Source organism: Tursiops truncatus, chromosome 3, assembly GCF_011762595.2.
Source record: "Tursiops truncatus isolate mTurTru1 chromosome 3, mTurTru1.mat.Y, whole genome shotgun sequence".
Taxonomy (NCBI): domain Eukaryota; kingdom Metazoa; phylum Chordata; class Mammalia; order Artiodactyla; family Delphinidae; genus Tursiops; species Tursiops truncatus.
In genome coordinates, this window is record NC_047036.1 from 28,057,496 (window position 1) to 28,066,579 (window position 9,084).

Genomic DNA, 9,084 nt, shown 5'->3' on the forward strand with positions numbered 1-9,084 from the left:
GCACTCTCATTGCACAGCTAATATTTCCCCACTGTAGCCGCCCCTTAAAGGTACTCATTTCTGCCTCTGGCACTGGCAACAGAAGGCAGTTGGGTGACTCCAGAACACTGAGCTGGATTCAGGGGCAGAGTCTCTGGGTTTAACAAAAGCATTTCCCCATCCCAGGTTTCATTTCCTTTTCCCTGGAGTTCCCAAAAGCCAAAATTAGATCAAAGTGGACCAAGTCGCTTTATTGCCAGATGAAGATACGACATCCTGCTTCATATTAAAAGAAGGTTGTCTGTCTCTGGTTCCTCTTCCTTCTCACATATTCTTGTTTAAATTGAAGAAATCGAGGGACTTCCCTGGTGGTGCAGTGGTTAAGAATCCACCTGCCGATGCAGGGGACACGGGTTCGAGCCCTGACCCGGGAAGATCCCACATGCCGCGGAGCAACTAAGCCCGTGCGCCACAACTACTGAAGCCTGCACTCTACAGTCTGTGAGCCACAACTACTGAAGCCCACATGCCACAACTATTGAAGCCCCTGCACCTAGAGCCCGTGCTCCGCAACAAGAGAAGCCACCGAAGTGAGAAGACGGTGCACTGCAACAGAGTAGCCCCTGCTCCCCGCAGCTAGAGAAGGCCCATTGCACAGCAACGAAGACCCAACACAGCCAAAAATAAATCAATAAATTTATATATAAAAAAAGATGAATCAGGTTTTTAAAAACATAAATGAAAAATAAATAAAATTAAAGAATTGGAAAGCATCAAACCAAACAACCTCCCTCAAGTAGATCAGGATGGAGAGAACTATCATTTCCTTTAGGATACTGGCTACATTTTTAAGAATTCAGCCAAAGAGAAAATGGACATTCCTAACCTCTTAGTGACAATAAAGAGAACTCATATAGCTTTGCCATTAAAAATTGTTTCTAGGGCTTCCCTGGTGGCGCAGTGGTTGAGAGTCCGCCTGCCAATGCAGGGGACACGGGTTTGTGCCCCGGTCCGGGAAGACCCCTCATGCCGCAGAGTGGCTGGGCCCGTGAGCCATGGCTGCTGAGCCTGCACGTCCGGAGCCTGTGCTCCGCAACGGGAGAGGCCACAACAGTGAGAGGCCCGCGTACCGAAAAAAAAAAATTGCTTCTATTTCCCTATCAGTTTATTTAATATTACTCACTCACTCACATAACAAAAAGTCACTGCCCTCCTCCATGAGGACTGAAGACACCCTGAGACTTAAAAGGCAGTGAGTGACCAGTATGTGATGTTCAGACAAGGGTGGCAGTGTAAGAAGCCGAAGCTGGGGAAGCCAGGCCTGGGGCTGAGGCGACAGAGCAGCTGGAGAGAGGAAGGTGGCGAGAGGGCTGCTTACAGCTGCTCTCCTCACTCAGCAAAGGGGCCTGGGAACCAAAAGCCAATTCTCGATGCAAGATTCATCACTCCTGCCACTGTCAGAGCAGCTGCTTCTAGACCTCACACTTATACATAAAAGGACTTGGTGTGGAGGATGGCGTGAGAGAGTGATTCAGTAAAATAAAAGCTCTTCAGTTCACAAATGCAGGGGCCTCGGGAGCCATGCTTCTTCTGAGCAGGCAGCTCCCACCTAGCGGGGTGTGAGGAGCTCTGCCGTCCCCATTTCATAAGTCTACCATTAGGTGTCCAGGATTTCCCCACTGGAGGAGTTTTTGAGTTCTGTGATGAGCACTCTTGGGCAGATATCCCTGAGGAAGGTAGCGCATCAAGCGGTTATCTGCATCAATTCTTACCGAGGACTTTTGAACAGACCTGGGGCAGGAGACTGAAGAAGGACAGCTCTTAGGTATCCTTGGACAAGCAAGTGGATGGGATATTGCTGTGGCTCCGTCATCAGGGAAGCCTGGAAAATATTTGACAGGGAGACCACAGAGCAAGAAACGTCTCTGAAATCTAGGTCACCTCATTCACGAGTTTTCTAAGAGCTGTTTCTGGCTGATCCTACCACTTGGACCATATGGATAAGTAACTCCAAGGCAACCTCTTCTGACTTTCAACTGTATTGAGAATTTCCACTGGTGTTTTCCACCCTTTCATTTATTCTAGTGGTTCTCAATCCTGTCTGCATAATAAAATAAACCAGGGAGCTTCTAAATATATCAGTGCCTGGATCCCATCCGAGACCAACTGATTCAGAATCGCTAGTGGGGCCTGGGCACTAAGAGTTTTTGAAAAGTCCCTGAGATGATTCTAATGTGCAGTCAGAGTTAGGAATCACTGACCCATCCTTTCCTTGACTCAGTAGGAATAAATAACAATAATATCTCTCATTTGTTGAGCACTTACCATACGTCAACCAAGTACTTCTTTGCTTTAGCTCACTGACTTCTCTCAGTAAACCTATTGTTCTCGTCTTATAGATGAGGAAACAGAGGCTCAGAGAAGTAAAGTAACTTGCCTGGTATTGCACCACTGGAAAGGGGTTATTAGGATATGACTCCATCTGTCTTCCTCCCTTCTACAGCAAAGCAGAGGACCAATGTCAGGCTGACTGCAGAGAGAAGGCCAGCTCCATAGTGGCCAGGACAAGAATCTGGAGTCCGAGTGTTATGTGTGGAATTGTAACACCCAAAAAGGCATCGAGGTCCTAACCCCCAGTACCTATGAGTATGACTTTATTTGGAAATAGTCTTTTCAGACAATCAAGTTAAGATGAGGTCATTAGGGTAGACCCTACCCAGATATGACTCTGTCCTTATAAAGGGGAAAAAACTAGACATAGAAACAGACACGCACACAGGGAGAACACCATGTAAAGATGAAAGCAGAGATGGGGTGATGCACTTAAAACTCAAGGAACGCCAAAGATTGCCAGCCAAGCACCAGAAGCTAGAAGAAGGGCATGGACGAGATTCCCCCACACAGCCCTCAGAAGGAACCAACCCAGCTGACACCTCCATCTCAGACTTCTAGCCTCAAGAACTATGAGGCGATAAATTCCTTTGTTTAAGCCACCCAATTTGTGGTAGTTTGTTGCGGCAGCCCCAGCAAACTAATACAGAAAGCATGTAAGGAAGCCTTAAAAAACTCCAGACCTCATCATCTTACAGACAGGGAGATGGCAGTCTAAAAAGATTTAGCGAATTGCTCAAGTTCATGGACACAGAATAGCAAACCTGGCCCAGAGAAGAGTCCCCAGCCCTTTAGTTTGTGTTCTCTGGCATCTTCCCATGAAATGCATTTTAAACCATGGCTTATTACTAAATCTTACTTGGGGTTATCATTTCATAATGCTCTGGCAATGTCCCTTGCTCAAAGATGTGAATAAGCTCTGTGGAGACCTAAACGGGAAGGAAACCCAAAAAAGAGAGGATATACGTATATGTATAGCTGATTCACTTTGCTGTACAGCAGAAATGAACACAACATTGTAAAACAACTATACTCCAATAAAACTTAATTAAAAAAAAGATTCTCTCTTGAACTTTTGAAAAAAAAAAGATATGAATCAGAGTTGGGCATAATTTCTTTTCTTTTTTTGGTAGGGGGGAAGGTGGGCATAATTCCTTAATCGTAGGCTGAGGGTTGAGAACATCTACACCCAGCAAACTCATGGAAGGTACCAGAGCCCCAGTTCTGCACAGCTGTCTCTGGCTATGAGAGCCCACAGCAAATGACTGGGGACATCTGGCTGCTATGATGTACCGGGACTGCCACTGAATCTTGCTTGCTTGATTGGCTCCTAGGCTACAGCCAGGACGTTGGCACAGATACCACCGTGAACCACAGAGGTGCAGACACTGCGAATACGTGTGAAAAGTCAGCTCCGTAGATGTGCTCTGCAAGCGAGAGGCAAATATTTGTTTAGCTTCACAGAGGAGGCTGTTATGTGATGTGTAGGTGCCCTGTGGCCTCCCCCAGGGCGCTCCACTGTGCCCTTGGTCAAAAGGAGATCAGCTCTGGTGTGGCAATGGACAGTCAAGAACTGTGTGCGACAGAACGTGTCTTTATATCAGTGCCAACTGAAAGGGTAGCTGAGGAAGGCATGTGTTTGCGTCATTTCCAGAAAGGAGCAGCTGGAGTGTGACCCACCTCTCTCCTACCCCTTCCCACGGAAAAATTCTCCCAAAACTCAGCTCAGCGAATTCTGAGATTCTAAACTCAAGGCTTGATCCCTTTCATTGAAACTTAAAATGCAAATAAAATTAAAATACTTCCTGAGATGAGATAGTTTAGCTATACTGGTCATTTATATCTTGATGTTGAAGACCTTTTCAGATTATTTTCAGAGAAGTTTTGTTTGAGAAGAATTTACAAAAAGGAATATAGTGTGTTCAGAAAGGGTCCATTGTCTCTCAATATTAGCTGGTGCTGGGACTTCCCTGGTGGTCCAGTGGTTGAGAATCCACCTTCCAATGCAGGGGACGCAGGTTTGATCCCTGGTCAGGGAACTAGGATCCCACATGCCACAGGGCAACTAAGCCTGTGTGCTCTAGAGTCCACACACCACAGCTAGAGAGCCCTCGAGCTGCAACTACTGAGCCCACGCTCTCTGGAGCCTGCACACCACAGTTAGAGAGAGGCCCACAGGCCACAAAGAGGAGGCTGTGCACCGCAACAAAAGATCCTGCATGCTGCAACTAAGACCAGGTGCAGCCAAAATATATAGATAGATACATACATACATACATAGATACATACATACATAGATAGATACATACATACATAGATAGATATTCGCTGGCGCCATTTTAAGAAAAATAGGTTTGTGCTTTGCACCGACGTGAGGCAAAGTCAGGAGAGGAATTGGTCGGCTAATCAGGGTGTCATCACCTTGGTGAAATTACACATTTTAGGGTCTGACCCTCCTTAGGCAAGTGCAGGAGACCCATTGCTAGTGTCCCAGGAATGGATGTGTCTTGATGGCCAAAGGAAGGCTGTCAGAGACTGATGTTTTTCTGTTTTGTCTTCTTTTGTTTTTTGGCCACACTGCATGGCTTGCAGGATCTTAGTTCCCCAACCAGGGATTGAACCCTGGTCCTCAGCAGTGAAAGCACTGAGTCCTAACCACTGGACCACCAGGGAATTCCCCAGAGACTAATGTTTAAAAATCAACATTGGGCTTCCCTGGTGGCGCAGTGGTTGAGAGTCCGCTTGCCGATGCAGGGGACGTGGGTTCGTGCCCCGGTCCGGAAAGATCCCACCTGCCATGGAGCGGCTGGGCCCATGAGCCATGGCCGCTGAGCCTGCGCGTCCAGAGCCTGTGCTCTGCAACGGGAGAGGCCACGACAGTGAGAGGCCTGCGTACAGCAAAAAAATAAAATAAAATAAATTTTAAAAATTAAAAAAAATAAAAACCAGCATTCAAACATTCTCACTTATAATGAAGAATATAACTCTCAAATGGACAATACATGTTGTACATGTTTGCTGGGCAACAAATGTTCACTGTAGGAAATCTACAAAAGAAGCCAAATTCTAATCTGAGAGGTGTGTGATAAGCATGAAATCGTGTGTGTGTGTGTGTGTGTGTGTGTGAAATGAAATTTGTTACTTAATATTAATGGCTGGTATCATCATGCATTTGTGTCAGTAGTTAGGGTCCAAACAGAAAATCAGAAACCATGCCAGATACTTAAACAGAGAGAATTTAATACAAGGAATGGGTTAAGCACAGAGATAGTAATGACAGGAAGCAACCATCTCTTAAGGCTGGGAGAACAAAGGGAAGAGGGTGATGGTACCAGAATTCAGAAGCTAGAGGAAAGGTCCCTGCAGAGCTGGAACTCAGATGTCTGAGGAGGGGTCACCGCCCAGCTAAAACTGGTACCTTTATCAGGGTACAATAAGGTTCATTCTGGGAATATAGAAAGATGCTGGACTGGAGCCAACTATAGCTACCAGGGTGAAGGGCCATTGCTCAGATGACACAAAAACAGCAAGCAAAAGGAGAGAGTAAATGTCTTCTGGGATACTCCTCCTTCCAGCACCTTCTTCCAGCACCTCCTACTGGTTGACAAAGGAGAAGAGTAATCTGCAGAGTCACAGTCCCAGCATCACAGGACAGATTATTTGAAACTGGGTTGGAGCCAAGAGACAGCTGCATGGTTTGAACAGAGGAGGTGCACCAGCCCCGTCTCTAAGAATGGTCCTGCTACAGGAGCAGAAGTCAAGTTACTGATGCAGCCCTTGAGACTCATCACTCAGGCGGATCTGATTCTCCCTTTGTGAATTTTATTCAGACCATCTCATTTTTCCTAATAATTTCTTTCTGCAGGCAGAGACAATCAAAAGCTCTCTTATTTCCCCTGGAGGCTGCACCCAGAACACCTGGATTGGATTAGGGTATTCATAAATGACCTTTGGACTCTTTCTCTTTCAGGGAATAGTAGACACTGACATAATGACCTCCCCCAGGACTGGTCAGCCCAAAGTCGTTTTCCTCATTCAGAAACTGGGGCTTCACTTCTGCCGATGGAGGCCAAATGAGCTTGATCCAGATGCTGAAGAAGCCTGAGGCAGAAGCAGCTGACACTCAGGAACTCCATTTCCCAGCAAGGGCCAAGCCATGCCATCCTCCTGGTAATTTGAGGCAAAGTACAGAGTCACATAATCAAGGTGAGACAAGTGTTGTTTTCTCAGAGATCTTGCTGGGCTAAAGCAAGATCCTAACAAATGGAATATACATATATATATATATACATATATATATATTCATATATATATACATACATATATATTCATATATACATATATATGTATACATACATATGGAGAGAGAGAGAGAGATTTGGATGCATATACACATAAAGAGAGATTTACTTTAAGGAATTGCCTCATGCAACTGTGGAGGCGGACAAGTCTGAGACCTACAAGACACACCAGCAGTCTGGAAACTCTAGCAAGAGTCCATGCTGTAGTCTTGAGTCCAAAGGCAGTGTGGAGGCAGGATTCTTTCCTTCTTGCGGACCTCAGGCTTTTCTCTTAAGGCCTTCGGCTGATTGGATGAGGTCCGCCTGCATTATGGAGGGCAATCTGTTTTACTCAAAGTCTACGGATTTCAATGTTAGTCACATCTTTAAAAACACCCTCACAGCAACATCTAGACTGGTATTTGACCAAACAGCTGGGCACCAGAACCTAGCCAAGTTGACGTGTAAAGTTAATAGGTGTCATTGTAGAAAGTGAATAGATATCTCAGGAGAGCTGAGTACATTTGGTAACCCCAAAGAATAATCCAATAATACTTGAGAGTCTGGAAGAGAATTTCCCCATCCTGAAATATTCCAGGGAGGATTAGCGCTAGGGGACAGGCCTGTGGAGATCCCTCACTCTCCCTACCTTCAGTGTCTCTAAGCTCAGCCTTCCTTAGGCTTCCATAGATGTCCCTGCCCCCACCCAATCCTTCCTTCCGTTGCCCATCAGTCCTTATATGTTCCTCTCTCCTGGTCACTATCTCCTTGCCTGAAAAACCTCTCTAATGCCAGGGTCCCTCTTCACGATGTTTTGTCAGGCTTATTCAGGTGACACCGCAATGGGTTCTCTTGCTGTTGTAATAAATGTCTGAACACTCATTTCACACTTAGCATCATCTCCATGGCAGACACTGTTTTGTTTAGGGACTGACAACTATTCTCTTTCTTCCTTGTAACAAAATCTTGATTTTGTTCTTCTTTCTGAGGAAGCAAGTCTAAGCCACAGGGAGTAAATCAGAATTGGTGTCATCTTTTTGACAGTAATTATCTGGGGTGTTGACTTTGACATAATCCAGTGGGAAAGGAATCTGCTAGGGTACTTAGGGGAAGGACTCAAGACTCTTCACTCTTAAAAAGGGACACGCAAGATGGAAATGTACATTTTCTGTCTCTTCCTCCACTTAATCTTATCGTGTTGACAGATGAAGTGGAACACTACTGACAACCCCGAGGACGGCAGAAGGGAAAGATATAAAGAACCTGCTCCTTGAGGGCATCCAGGAGCCATTGATTCTAATCTCCAAGCCACTCAACTGTCTTGCTCTGTGAGAGAATACATTACGTATTGTTATGCCTTTGATAAACGATGCTGTCATTATTGTGTTATGACTTAATAATCTCTGCACATTTGCCTTTCTTCAACTAGATTGAAGATCCTTGAGGGAAATAATAATACCATGTTTATTATTGTATTTACAGCTTTCACATAGTAAACACTCCATAAAAGCCTTTAACTGATAGAATAAATACATGGAAAATATAACCCAAATTAACAGATTATGTATGGGTTGATTAGTTAAAGCTCCCCTGAGCTCAAAAAAGAAGCCAAGGGATTCAGAGGCTGGAGAATTCTGCCTCCGTTTGTGTGTCCCTCAGTACTTCCTGAAGAGGCAGTGTACCCGCTCCTCACGTCAGTCCCTTTTTTCCTCACCAAAGCCTTTTATGACTTCTCACAGCAGAAACGGTGCCCTGTATTGCCATTTCATTGTTCTCTTCCTAGACATTTCCCAGCTTCCTTTGCAGTTCAACTGGGACCAGGTGACTGGATTCTGGTCAGTGGACATGGGTGAGGTGAACCACTTCTGAACTTGGCCTTGAAGACCTTCAGTGAGATTATCCTACTTTTCTTCTTCCACACTGACCTGGGAGGCCATGTGTTCCATATGGGGGCTGTGATGGCAGAGCCTCTGTCAGCCTGGGTCCCTCAATGACTGGGTGGAGAAGAACCCTGCTGACCCTTATAAATCATATACTCCAAGTAAGAGATGCACTTCGTTGTGTTAAACCACTGTGCTTTGAGGATGAATTTATTTTACAGGCAGTCTTAACCTACCTCACCTAATAGGCATCCTTAACTAGATCAGTTCCTTCTCTCTTATGTTCTTGGAGCACTAAAGTCTCTTCTTTGTAGTACTTTCCCAGTTAATGTCTGTGTTTGTTTGTTGTATTCTTTTTTTATTGAAGTATAGTGGATTTACAATGTTGTGTTAGTTTCAGGTATACAGCAAAGTGATATGTACATATATACCATATCTTCTTTATCCATTCATCTGCCGTTAGACATTTAGGCTGCTTTCATGGCTATTGCAAATAGTGCTGCCATGAAATGGACACTGGTGTGCATGTATATTTTCGAATTAGAGTTTTTCTC